The sequence below is a fragment of the Cynocephalus volans genome, chromosome 12, assembly GCF_027409185.1.
Source record: "Cynocephalus volans isolate mCynVol1 chromosome 12, mCynVol1.pri, whole genome shotgun sequence".
Taxonomy (NCBI): domain Eukaryota; kingdom Metazoa; phylum Chordata; class Mammalia; order Dermoptera; family Cynocephalidae; genus Cynocephalus; species Cynocephalus volans.
Genome location: NC_084471.1, coordinates 39,284,642 through 39,299,541, shown reverse-complemented (window position 1 = coordinate 39,299,541; position 14,900 = coordinate 39,284,642). Strand labels below are relative to the sequence as shown.

The window sequence follows — 14,900 nt, the reverse complement described above, 5'->3', positions numbered from 1 at the left end:
GTTTCTCCCATTATGTTGTTATAGATACCAGAAAAACTCAAAGTCGAGGCAAGTCTGCAAGGGAACCACAAGGTCATTTGACGAGCATATCTATCAGTGTGTTGAAAATGTTTAATTTATAGGAGCACCAAGCTAAGGAGTATTGAATGAATAAATTTATAATGACATTAATCTAAGACTGCTTGAAGCTGTAAAGCCCCTTGGCTGAAATGCCTCCTTCTCTAGAAATTGCTAGAATAAGTGCTATTGGCATTTGCCTCTGTAAATCTCCATTTATAGAGCTAAGTCTCACTCATCTCTTCTATGCTTACTTTTACATTTTGTACCTAGTTGTTAGGTTAATATGGTCAGCCAAGTTACACTTCATACCGGTTAGGTTTGGAACCATCTTTTTCCCACAGTTGATTTTGCAAAACTATTCTCTGATTCATTTAGTTCATTTTATAGTTTAGTTCTCAAAGTGAAATCTCATTTCTTACCACCCTAAAATCCCCAATTCTCATATATATTTCAAACATCGCTAGTTTTCACACAGTTCTGAGAATGGCCAATTGTAAAGTTTGATCAATATTATGTCTTTTGTTTATAGATATAAGCACGTTTGCAAGTTCACATGTTGGAAATAATTATTCATTAATTCAACAAATATAGACTACCTTCAGAGTGACAGGCTTTATATTAGAAGTTGGGAGTAAGTTGACAAAGAAAGTATAGTTTCTACCCTCAAGTAGCTTGTAGTCTGGATTTAATAATAGAATTTTAAGTAATAAAGTGAAATCTTTTCTAATTGATATGCTTATATTATTGTGGTAAGGCCGACAATGAACCCTAACTCAGCCTGGAGAAAAAAAAAAGAAAAAGAGGATTCACACTAGAAAGAGAAGTGAGTAAGGTTGTTTGGAAAAATTGTTCAGTTTAGGGTATGTAAGTTTGAGATGACTTGGGCATCCACTAGGCAATAAGAATGTGTCTCTACAGCTCATGAGAGCATTCTGAGATAGAGGGTATAGATTTCAGTATCATAATTATGTAACTACGCAAATTAAAACTGACTATAAGTAATGTGTGTGTGTGATATGTATAAGGATAAATGAAAGAAGGACTATTGATGGAACCCTGGGAAATACCAATATTTAAGAAGTTTGGCAGAAAAATAAAACCGTAAATTAAGCTCAAGGAGAAGGAAAAAAGACCCTAAGTGTGCTGTTATTGTAGTTGTTGGATGGGACAATAAGAAGGGGGAAAATGATCAGAAGATCATGTACTATAGAGAGGTTCATTATTTTTATGGGGTTTTTATGGCCCCATGAGGAAAAAAATAGTGGCCTCAATTCCGGATCTAGAAACATGGAAACATTATTCACTTCTCCTGTATAAAGTATTCAGATGACAGTACCTTGCTGTCAAAAAACTACAGGATATCCCAAAGAATGATTTTAGCTCATGAAATACAAGGACACCATGACCAAAGAGGTGAGATTCACACTAGGAACTCTTTGGTGGCTGGGGATATAAACGATTTATGTCTTTGTTTCTATCACATAGTGAAGTCCTTGGCACTTCCTTGGTGCTTAAGTACATTTGAATAGAATTGAATCAAGCAACTCGTTTTACACACATTCCTCTTATAACAATGGAAAATACACATTGTGGTATTGGTGTCTAGGATTGCCTGCTGAACTAATTATTAATCCTTGCCCTCCTCACCCTACCCTAAAATAATATTGGGGAAATCAGAATTCCTTTAGAAATTGGAGCTTGGCAAGAGGAAGGTGCAGATTGAGTCATTTCTATGCTCACGTGTATGGTATTACAAATGTAGTTGCAAAATGTTACTGAGTGCAGTAACATTCGAGAGTAACTGTGTAGAGTGAGTTAAACTATTTTCCATGTTGGAAAAAATGATGAAAGGCATTTTTCTGAAATGTCATTAAAAAGCCTTTAATTTTATAGTTATTTTCATCCAGCGCACTGTAGGTAAATTTGAGGACGTGTATTAGAAAGCCTATAAAAGAGGTTTATAAAGAAGTTCATAATCACATCCTGTTTTAAATGCCTTTTGTTTGGTTTAACTTTAAAACTGATTGAAAGTTGCTTAAATGGCCAGAAGCTTTTTTGTTGCTGTTGTTCCTAACATTATGTTCACATGGAAAGTGCAGACTGATGTGCATCAGAATTTCAAGTAAATTAATTCCAGTTTTCTCAGAAGGAGGTTTTGTGTCATGAAAAATAGTCTTTTTTTTCTCTTCTCCTGAAGAAAAATGAACAGATGTAAATTTATTTGCATAGTTCCAATCAGTCCTCTGCAGATTTCCAATTACTGTGACTGAAGAATTATTTTCTAGACACACCAGGAAATATAGTAATATTGTCTTCCACTTAATTTACTTTCTCTTTTATAGAAAACCTAGCTATGGTTTTGCCTATATGATGGAAAAGTTGCTTAAAGTATAATTGTAGCTTGAGGACATCTGGTTATTTAGATGATAATGAATTTAAAAAATTAATGTCATGTCATCTGCTTATTTTTTCTCTTATGTATTATTTATACCAAATAATATATTATTTCTATGGTTAAATTATATCACATATCACTATCTTCTTTCAATTATTTGCTTTAACATTACCCTCTAACTAAGGCCTCAGAGCCCACCCTGTGTAAATTGCAAACCCTCCACAACTCTCACACTCTTGTTCCCCTCTACTTTATTCCCTTCTTTCATTGCGTTTATTGCCTTCTAGTGATCTATATAATTAATACTATAATTATAAATATGAAATATAAATTCATGATTTATTTTGTATATTGCTAAAATGGAAGCTTCACAGAAGCACTATTTTATATACATCTTGAGTGCCTAGAACAGTGCTTAGCACAGAGTATGTGGTCAATAAATATCAAATGCTTATTTATATATGCTGCTCATGATTAAGGTACATACATTTTCCTTAAATTCATCATGTATGAAGGGTGCACCATGGATTTCTTTAGAAACTTTCTTTCCTTCTTTCTCTTTCTTCCTCTCTCCTGTTTACCTCTGCAGAATCAAAGGTCACATAAGGGTACCCTTTTTGCTTCACATCTCCATGGCTTTTAATAGAAGTGTCCCCTCATTTCACTTTGTCCCTAGGTACCCATATTGTTAGAGGTGATTTAGGTGGGGTGTTTGATGGCCCAGGGGTTGGACGAAGGTGGTCCCATCTTGCTGTTCTGATAATGAGGACAGTGTGAGGAAATGCCCACCAGCTGTCTGTAGAAGGCAAGTCAGATCTAGACTGGTTATCATAATCACATCTCATCAGATTCAGAAAGTAGCAGGCACACCCTTTCGTAAACAGTAGAAATTTCAGGTGAAGGGATTGATCTGAGCTATCCTGATGTCTAAAGGGTGACTGGGCTTTAGCACCATTAATATTCTATGAGCAGCCTTTAAAAAAGAAAAAAAGAAAAATATTTTGTATTTGTCCTCTATATTTGCTTGTTTGAAGGAAAAATCTTTAGAAAAATTTCTGAATCTTGAAAGACCAGCTTTAGTGGTTGGTGCAAACCTGGGATGCAAGGTGGATATCCAGTCTCCTGACAATAGGCGTTGGAAAAGAGTGCACTTTTGATCAAAAGCAACCACTAATGGTTTGAAAAGGCAAGCAAGTTGGCCAATTTCTAGGCCCTGATTTTAAAAAACAAAACAAAGTAAAGAAAAAAACATGTCAAGGGAAGTATGCATGGCTGAGAAGTTTCTCTGAGGCAAGACCAGTATCTATAACACATGAGGATAAAGTGAATAGAAAAGAATAGAAGCAAGTAGTACTCCAGGTATTCACTAATTTTCTCTTCATTTGGCATCTTAATCCCCATGTTCCATCTTTCTATACATATCTCTTAGCAATTGCACCCTTTCTCTAGCCTTAGTCATCAAATTTGTCTCCTGCTTCTGCTGCTAGGACCTGTCAGTGATAACTATGACCATAAAGTGATTTCACCCCTGAGTTGGATGAAGGGACATCCCTCCCTTGCACAAAATTAAACAAATGAAGTTTTAAAAACATTGTTATAAATGGTGTTTTCTTTCTGTTCTTCAGAACTTCAGGATAAGCCTGTGAGTGAATTGTTTCTGTGTTGAAAAATCTATTCCGAGCAAAAAAAGATAGACTCAAACTTGTTTTTGGAACTCATCTTGCTTGGTCTTAAGTTGGAAACTGCTTGTATGACCTAACACCTATTCCTGCTGGTCTGTAAGATACATGATACCTTTTCCCCTTTCATAATTTATTGCTTCAACAGCAGACTTTTGTTAGAGCTCTGCTGTTAAGGGACAAAGAAAACACCCACTTTGTTGAACATTTATGTTTAAAGTGAGTATATTTCACTAAATCTCTGAGTGCCCACGGGGACATCTCTAACCCAAATTATAACCATATCTATGATGGAATCAGGCCCTGAAGCTTTTTTTTTTTTTGTAATATTTTTTGCGTATGTTGATTCCTGTGGAATTCATAAATGTTAGGGTTTTCGCTCCTGCCTGAACAAACTAGTTTAAATTTTCTTGTTATGGACTTCCACCGTGTATCATACTATATCATAGTATCCTCAACCCAGCTTTGTTACTGCTTTTTAAATGATTTATCTTTCTCTGTTAGTCATTAAATCTCCATAGTGGCACTTTCAAAATGTATTTTGAATGAATGAAATGAATGGATAAACAAATCAACCTAATTACATTCAGTTTTACTGAACAGGCCAGGCCTTGGCCTATGCCTGTATGCTAGGTTAGGGGTCCCTGCAAAGTGATTGCATACCATCTAAGTGATAAGTGTTTCTCCTCCAAGAAATTATGTAATGATTAGACATTCATGTTGAATAGCCCCTGTAAATAGAAAAGAATAAGTAGCAGATTTCTATATAGGTTTAAAGTTAAATCATTTGTTGTTAGTGACTTTAATTTGGGTTTGATGCTTTTCAGTTCTTAATTTTGTTTGTTTTGAATCAAAAATTTTTCTAGAGGATGAAGGAAATATTTGAAAGAAATTTGACTGTGATCCCAGAAAATATATATAGGCTTACCAGAATACTACTCATATTTATTTTAATGGGGAACAGGGAAAAGTTTCCTGTTTTAAAAATTTAATTATCTGGCACCCTGTACCTTGGAGGTAGGATAGTGAAATACTTCAGAGCATGGGCTTTGGCATTAAACAAATCTTCCATTTACTGGTACTGTGACCTTGGGCAAATTGCCTAATCCTTATTGCTTACCTGTAAAATTAGGTGATGTTAGCGTAGTTGTGGAAGGATTAAATAAAATAATACTGAGAAACTGGATATAATTATATGATAATAAAGGCTGAAGAGCTTGTTAGCTGCTAATATTTTTCTATTTTTTAAATGTTTCCTGGCTGTGCCTTTGTGGAGATATGTCTACACTCACTGACAAACATTTCCATGAAGAGGAGTGGGTCCAGAGCACACGAGGAACTCAAGGAAACCGCTTTACAAATGTGTTGGTTACAATGCATTTCTTTGTGAAATAGAGGTTGATTGGCACTGGAGGCTGTAGTTTATCCACACTTGATGCAAACCTACAATGTTTATATATTGGGAAGGGTATGTATAAATAAGGAAAGAGAAGAAAAATTTGTTGACACAGATAAAGAAGAAGCACTGGGTATATGAGCCAGAGAGAGAGGGCCATTGTTAATGCTTAAACTGAGGACAGGCACATAATCCTGATGAAACTATGTGTGATAATGAAAATACCATGTGATTTGAAGCCTAATAGCTCTGAATTTGAAGCTCATTTTGTGTCTTGACAGCTGTATTATCATGGACAAATTATTTAACTTCTCTCCCACCATTTTCATATCTCTAAAATAAAAGGAGTAATAATATTTTCTATTACTAATTGTAAGGATAGGAAGAAATATGGAGAACTTGCTATCGTAAAGCCACCCAGTATTAATTCTTTCTTTCTATTGAATACTGTTTTTTAGCTAGGAAAATATATTCACATCTATTATTATTTTAGGATACATAGAGGAAAATATATCCCTAATTTTATATTCAGAAGACAGGTATAAAGCAAATTACGTACATATTAATAAACAGTATAGTTTTGTCAATCCTAGATCCAACAATAATTAACTACTTGATTTTGTTTAAATTGCTTAGCCATTCTGATCTTTGGTCTCCTCATTTCAAAATAGGAATGCACAGTTATGAGTTTATTGTGAGGATTACATAAGATAATGATCATAAAGCATCTTGTTGAGAACATGTCACAGAGTACAGATGGACTAACATACAACATAAAGGCTTGTTTAGATGGCATAGTAGGCATTCTAACTCAGGAGAAGCACCTTTTTAACGAATACTCCATTTCATTGAGACTTCAGAGTTTTTTTAAGACATGATACTGTACTGAGAATATATGCTCTTTAGACCCTAAGGAAAAAAACCAATATAATTTTTTTAAAAGTTACAACTTGTTCTTTTTCCCCCTACTATTAATTGATAAAATTTTTGGCAATGGATTTGTGATAAAAGTCATTTTGATCGAATGGCTACTACTTCATATTTGACAGGTTAGAATAAATGTATTTTCTTTATGAAATAGGATGGCATTATTGTACTTTATGTAGTTGTCAAAATCTAAATGAAATCCAATTTAGAACAAATAAATAGGTCTGTGTCAAAACAAAGATACCAGGAGGAGGTTTAACTATATTTCTGTAAATTTTTTGGTGGTTATGTTACTCTTACAAGTGACACACTATGAAACAGGTTTCAGCTTTGGGGAGCTATGTGATAGAATCATGTGCCCTCATCTGTCTAGTTCCTATGACATGGTGGTGATTTTTTCCTCCACCCCCCTGTTTCCATTCTTCTTCATGCAATGAAAGTACGGAGAGGGCAAACAACTTACCCGTTATCCTTCCCAGTGGAATTAAACTTTTTCCAAAATAGCACATCTTTTAATTTTGCTCACAGTGCATATGGTATATGATAATCATGTATAACAACTTAGAGTAGTTTAAAGTAAGTATCCAATTAAATTGTGCTTTTTGTAGAAAATGTTATTAAATATTATTCTGATAAATTGAAACTATGTGTTTTAAATAAAGCCAGTCATTTATGTTTGCCTTCTCTTTTACTGCTTTTCTACCCAAAGCAGTCTTGGTAAAAATGTCATTCTCAACAGTATTTAAAATAGTTTCAGAAAAAGTGGGAGAGAAATATATAATTTGAGGGGAAAAAAAGATGAATAAGGAGAATTATTTTACTTGGCTGCAAGTACAAAATCTATTACCCTAGGATGACCTGAAAGCCACATAAGTGTCATGTGAGAAAAGAAAATAAAGGTTTGTCCTGGCACCTCTCTTTGTAGCTCAGATTCAATTATGTACATCTCATTGAATCTTTGTTACTGAGATAAAAATCCTATCTACTTCTATTCCACTTGATAATTTCTGTGAATTTCCTTCTTTCTAGTATTTGAGTGTTGAGAAGATTAATTAACATGACATGCTTTAAAAAAATACTACTAATGTCATTACTCTTTTGGGCAAAGAATGATAACTCTGACCACTCTGTCTAGGAGTTTAATTTAAGAATTCCAATTTTATGCACTTATTACATGCACTTATATTGTATAATTTTAATTAAATATTTTAATTCCATTTTTTATACTTGGCAGTTGCCTCATCTGGTTATCATTCAAAACCAGACAACTCATACTTTGTATTCACCCAAATTTAATTAAAAGTAGTTTTCCTTAAGTTCTCTATGAAAGGCATATTTGATGTTACATATTTTATGGCTTTATATAATTTAAAAACAAACAAACAAAAAAACACAGCCAAAACAGTGCATATGACGTTTTGTGAGTTGGGAAGAGGTTGGTTGGGAAATTATAGGAAATCCAAAATAATAGTAGCTTTAACTTGTTACAATTTTATTCTCCTTCTTATAAAAAGTCCACAAAATGTGCAGTTTCAGGCTAGATGGACAGTCCATGAAGGGCTCAAAGGATTACTCAAATCCTATTTCTCCAGAGCAGTGAGAGGCCCAGAAGGGGTTAATCCCAGGAGCAATTCTTTCAACTGAGAAGAATTTCAAGGAGTAACCCTGATTCAGGTTTTCTCCCAGTTTTTATTGTCTAGGCAAGAAAGTTACAGAAAAGGAACACAGGTGGTTACAAAAAGAACAATGAGATAATTGTCATGGCAACACTCAGTTGTCCAAAATACTTAAAGAAACAACTGAAGACGAGATGTGGAACATCCCCCAACCATCAACCTTGAAGCCTTTAGCTCACATACTTTCCCATCATTAGGTTTAGCTGCACCAGGGACAACTGCCCTTAGAGCAAGTGTATTTGCTGTGTTACAATTTTTTTTTATCTACAACAGAGACTTTAGTCCTGGGAAAGTTTTCTGTTTTTCCCAAGCTAAGCATTTCTATGTGCAGTACTAAAAAGTTAGGCGATTCCTTAAACTACAGGGCTGTGGCCCTGCTAAGCTATAAGTTAGGCCGTGTAAAATACATTTGCTTTATTAATGTTTGTATCCTCCACAATAGCCATCAGAAAAGAGGGAAGGGTAAGGGTGGACTCACTCCCTCCTCAAGGACATTTCCTGAGCTGTACAGGACACTTGTGCTTTTATCCCATTGGACAGCGTTTGAACATGACCAAGACTTTCTGCATGATTGATTATGGTTTTTTTGTGTTTTCAGTGCCTAACACAGGGGCTAGTGCATATTACTACTTAATTTCTAAGCTCTTGTGACACTCTAAGCCTTGTAATTACTGAATTGATTCAAGCAATAATAAATTTATTTACACAATCTGTATTTAAAAAGGACTTTGAATTTGATTCCATCTGGTAGTGTAGTCACTTAAGAATTTTGCCCTATATGTTTTATCAAGCAAGATTTGGGAACATTTGTGTTTTATGAGTAGGACATGCTATTAATTACCATTTCCATTTGATAATAGAGATTAAGGATTTATTTTTCCAAGTGTCTTATTATAAAACATTGCCTAAAAGTAAGCATAAATCTTGAAAATACTGAAGAAATGCATCTGTAACCCCATTTCAGTTAGTTGATAAAAAAAATCTCATTATTAGAGTTGTTAGCTAAATTAGCAAATTTGATTTGGAAATTTGGATTAATGCAAAGTTCAAATATGACTCCAACCAATGTTAATTTCAGTTGGAAAATTTCAAATACATAAATACCTTAGGAAAAAAACAAACATCTAGAATTTATATTTTATCTCTGAGGAAAACAATCTTAGTTTCAAAGTTCCTGTATGTGTTAAAGGATAGTCAGATGAAATAAAATTTAGAAAAATGTTTTAATTTAAGATGAACTTGATTTTTTTCTGATAATTGAGCACTAGGGATTATAAAATATTTAGTGAACCATTGCCAATAAACGTTGTTATTTAACTTGTTTTGATTACTGAGTATTTTTTACCCAGGAAACAGCAAGATTATTTGTTACTGAAACCCATTCTTCCTAATACAATCTTAGTTTTCAGTTGTCTTAACTTTTCAGTTTTCTAAGTACTTCCTGCGTAGATTGTCATTTAATTTCCATGAAGCCTGTCATGGTTGTTATTACTCGCTTAAAAACGTTATCTTCTGTAACTTGGGATTTGTATGCATGACTGGATCTGTCTGGGAAGCTGTTTTTCTCCATTCTTGACTTTGTCCTTTGTTTTTTATCTTCTCTAGGAACTTTACCTGACCTGTCATCTTGGGAGGATGTCCCTTCCATGGCTTCCCAAAATAGCTTATAATTTATCATGGCACTCTTTACATAGTATTGTGATTGTCTCTCTTTACCATGAGACATTTCATGTGGAAATTATTTACTTATTGCTTGGTAATCTTATTATCAATGCTTAATATATTGTAGGAGTACCACAGTTATGCTTTTAATGAAATCAAAACGAGAAAGAAACCTACTATCCTTTAGTATTTCCCTAGTTTTGAAGGTGCGTTGCTCTGTGTAAGCAGCATCTTGTTACCCCCACGTTTTGTGTGGACGTTAGTGTAGCTGCTACAATACATAGTCTTGGAAAGCATAATTTTCATCTCTGGATGTGTTTTATTCCTAACAACTTTTGGATATCTCAGATTTCAAACATTTTAGAAGACTTTTGTTAGAACTAGAGGCAAAAGGTTGCTTTACTTAACTATTTGGATGTTTTGACAGTTCTGTCTAGAAGGCAATCTTATTACAAAGAGGCACTAGCAATTTGTTCAAATGTATTGGCAGAGGTGGGGAAGGGCATGCTTTTTCCTTTCAATTTTTAGAAATTTCATTTTACTTTTGTCTTTTTCCTAAACAGTAGAAATGATATGTTAGGTTTTTATTGAAGATCCATCCCTTTGATTTGCCTTTTTATATTCTATATTCTCTGCTTCAAGTGTATGATTGGCGGAGACCTTATTTTGTGAAGAAATGTGTCACAGGTAGTGAATATGAAATGCTAATCATGGTTTCTCAACTTCAGCACTTGTTGACATTTTGGGCTGGAATATTCTTTGCTGGGAAGGACTGTTCTGTTCCTTGTAAGATGTTTAACAGCATCCCTTGCCTCTACCCACTAGATACCTGTGGCATCGCCCCAGTTGTGACAACCATAAATGTCTCCAAACGCTGCCAAACATACCCTGGGGGGAAGTCACCCCTGCTTGAGAACCACATTGCTAAATAAATGTTCCCCTCTGTCTCTGTCAATGTTTAGAGTCAGCTAGGGATTTGCATGCCTATTTACTTTAAACATTTGCATTTAATTCTGTCCAATGCATTGTTATTGTGGATTTGACTGATTTTCCTTAATCAAGTGTCTGGATTATTGTAATTTTAAAAAATGGTATTTTTGACAAAGGGTTGTTAGGGGAGACTGGGGGAAAAATGGGCAGAATTTTCACAGAGAAAAGAAATTCTACACATGCAATAGTGATTCCTGCAAAATATGTTCAAAATTAGGGAGAAAAAAAAGCTGAAAGGATTTAATAGAGAACATTTTGCTATTTTTTCTTATAGTGATTTTTTAGAATTTAGGTGTTAGAATGATTTCATATGTGCAGATGTATTTTCTTCCTTTGACTAAAACAAATGTTTATTCTTTTTCTTTCTCCAGTTTATATTCCTCATCACTGGCTGCTTAATTTCAGTGACTGTTGTTCTAAAAGATAAATTCTAAGAGAAGAAATCTATCTGAGAAGCATATCCACCTACACACATAGATATATCAAATTGATCCTACTGCTTATAATTTAGAGATCAGTAATATTTTTGTTTTCATTTTCTCCCCGAAAAAGCACATTAACTTCACATTAATACATAGCATGAACCTTTAATCGTAAGGCAACTTCACATAATATGCATGAAATTGTTTCTAATATGATTCTGGCTTGATGTTATATTAAAATGTATTTGTTTTTAATATCCATAGAAACCAGAAGATTATTGACATGATTGGCATGTAAACAGAATATGTTATCAGTTTAAAGTCATGGTAAAGCCTTTGGTATAAATGATGTGTTAAAGTAGAGTTCCTCATTTATAGCCAGAGTGTCAAGCTTGGATTTTGACACACTTCTTACTAGTTATGTGACCTTTGGTATGCTAATTAACTTTTTCTTGCCCAGAGTAAATCTTCTGTAAAATGGAGCTATTTCATAAGACTATTTTTGAGTGATAAATCAGTTAATATATATAAGTATTTGACACATCAGAAGTACTGAATAAGTTTAGTGCTATTATTTATAATTATTGTTAACTATTGCAGTGTGAAGGATTTCTATCTCTCAGTCGTATCTTCAGGAAAAAAAAGTTTGGGTTCTATAAATGTGAAAAGCATCAGTAACAGAAGTCTGGTCATAACAGTGTTAGAATTAACCCAAATTTATTCTGAACTTCCAAAATGGGACTTTATTTCTTTTATTCGCTTTAATGCAAGTAAATATTATACAAAATGTGGAGAGTTTTAATGCAAAAAAGAAACCTGACCTAGTATGCATGTACCTAGAATTGAGTTATTTTCCTCTTTCCTCTTTTTTTTTCTTCTAGAAAAAGCATGGGATCTAGTATCAGGGAAATTGTATTCCAAGTCTGGCTTTTCCTCTTATTAACCATAAAACCTAGAGTTAGTTTGTTAATTCTTTGAAACTCTCTTTCTTCCTGTGTAACATGGGACAGATGATAACACTTTTTACTACTACTTACTTTCAAGCCTCTGTCAATGTCACCTGGGCTCTGAAGACCTACCCTTGTCCATTCCTGGGCTGGAGCAATGTTGTCCTTTTTCCTCTAGTGTAGCGATTGTCCACACCATTGGTTTATTTGAATCCCCCCCAGTAGATTGAGCATTATCAGCAAGTGCATCTGTCTTGGTCACATTTGCAGCATTCACATTAGGGCATAGCCCAGGAGAAATCAGTCACAATAAGCCATCTAACTTGGAGTCACTCCATCGCTAACTTTATTCTCATGATGCGGAGGATTATACTCTAGGTTATGCTCTCTAATTCAAAGAGCCATGTTATATATAATCCTGAAAACGTGCCTGCTACATGGCTCCATATGACTAGAATCCTCCAAAGAATAAAGCAGGCAGGACAAGATTGTCTAGGTGTGGTTATCATACTGTTTATCGTTTTTTTCCACTTTGTGTGTTTTATGAATTGGAAAATGACAGGAATATAATACGTGAACATTGGGGATCCCATGAGGCTAAGTACCTCAATTTTCAAGGTTTATGGGCTTTAAGGCACATTGACAAAAAGATGCACTCATCTCCTTCCTGTTCATTCCATCTGGCCTAATAGCATATTCGCCCTTTAGAAATGTAATTACACGGAGACTAATTAGTGGCCTATTGCAGTTATTAAGGTGACAGAAAAGACAAAAAGGGCTCTGATGGAGCCATAAAGATGAATATTGAGAGGCAGAGTAAAGAACCTTAGAAAACAAGAATCAGTGAGCTTTGGGGACTTTACAAAACGTGGAATTGTGAGAATGAGTGAAGTCAGGAGTGATAATCCAGCTTCTGATTTTAGCAACTGGAGTGAATGATGGTGATAATTATTAAGGAGAGTTCCCCCCCCCCCGCACTTATTATTTTCATTGTTTATTCATTTTTGAATGAGAGATATTGTTTTCTAATTTTGGATGTGTTGATTTTGACATTCCAGTAAGCCCCTAGATTGACGTGGTTCAATCGGCTGTTGAAAACAGATCCACATGTCAGGAGAGAAATCGTTAACTTTAGAGTTGACAGCAGCCAGCATATACATGAGCCATATTTATGCATGACGTCATGCAGAGAAATTATTTGTCAAGAGGAAAGACAAAGGCAAACCCCTGTGAAACACTAACTTCTTTTAAAGGAGTGTACGAATGAAGAGGCACTTTCTTCATTCTGCATGGGATGGTCTCAAGAATGCAAGAGTACTAGTAGTGACAAAATAGTTTCAGATTGGAAGATGAGTTCAATCCTCTCAAGTACAGTTGCCTGCGTGGTTCACATAACTGCACTATTTTGCAGGTTTGATAATTGATAGAAATTTGATATGACATTTCTGGAGAATTATGGGACTAGAACCTAAACTGGATTTAGGGGTAAATGGGCTGTGAGGCATTGGATATATGCACCACAGACCATTATTACAGGATTTCTGACTTTGAAGGGAAGAAAATAATAAGCAGTCTTAGAGGTGGACACAGTAATGGATAAACGCTGTAGGGGTATTTTCTTCTCTATGTACTAAGAAGCACATAAACATTTTTGTATCCTCAAGAGAAAGGAAGGTGTAATGGGGAAAGAGATTGAAGATACTAGACAAAGAGTGGCTCACTGAAGGATTTTCATTCCTAAGGAAGTTAGAAAAAAACAGAATTAACTATCTGGATGCCATTAGCCTTTTATCAAAGGAGAAGCACCTCTTTATCTGGATTTGAAAGGAAAGTGATAAAGATAATTGAGATTGTAAATAAGTTTCAGAAATGATATAGTGTATATGAGCTTAGTTAATTAGACAGCATTATGTCAGTAACATTATAGTTAGAAAGAATATTAAATCTTTTTGAAAAAAAGTGTTCTTTTTATCAGTTTTACCCACTTTTAAAGAACTGACCATTTTCACAAACACTTGACTACTGCAGAAAACTTTGTTCCTCCTTATTCCCAGCATCTGAAATGTGCACTTAATAGCACAGCATATCAACTTCAAGATCAAGTTAATTGTTGCTCAGTGTCTTTATAGAAACGTACATTTATGTATATATGAAAGTGATCTTATTGTGCTTGAGAATTTTGTTCTATTCAAATGACTTTTTAGCATGATTAAAACTACTGAGGTTGTTAATATATGCTGATGACACAGGTGACTGTTCTTTAACTTCCAAATGATTTTCTTCAAATATTTTCTCAAGATACCCATTATATAATAAGCTGAGTATTTTAAAATACTCAACCAAATAAGTTTTTATAAGTAGCCTTCTCTTTTCTGAACTCCATTTTACCAGTCTTTCAAAGGCCTCAGCAGCTACTGAGTTGAAACTGCAGTTTTGAGGTGATAACAGAAGTACTCAGGCCCAATAGTTGTGCCCAGTGTCTGTAAGATACTTACTAATTGCAAGAGAGTGGGGATGGGCAAAAAGCCCTTTGTGAGAGCTCTTTGAATTTAGTTCTTTTCCCTGGCACCATATTTTCATAGACATGATTGTAATTGATTTTCATTTAGGTCAGGAGGGTGGGGTCTGCAATGGCTGTGATATTACATGTGGCTCTACAGCCTAAGGAGCCTCTTAGGAAGGACCATATAAGTCTTAGGTCTATAGAGAAAGGTGTATTTCAGAAGAGTGAACTGAAATTTGCAGT

At 34.6% G+C, this 14,900-nt stretch overlaps 1 protein-coding gene across 1 annotated transcript in view; it reads left to right on the top strand.

The window, feature by feature from the left end:
• Positions 1-14,900, top strand: part of TMTC2 (transmembrane O-mannosyltransferase targeting cadherins 2) — a 380,397-nt gene that overhangs the window by 227,913 nt on the left and 137,584 nt on the right. The gene's annotated exons all lie outside the window — the stretch shown is intronic.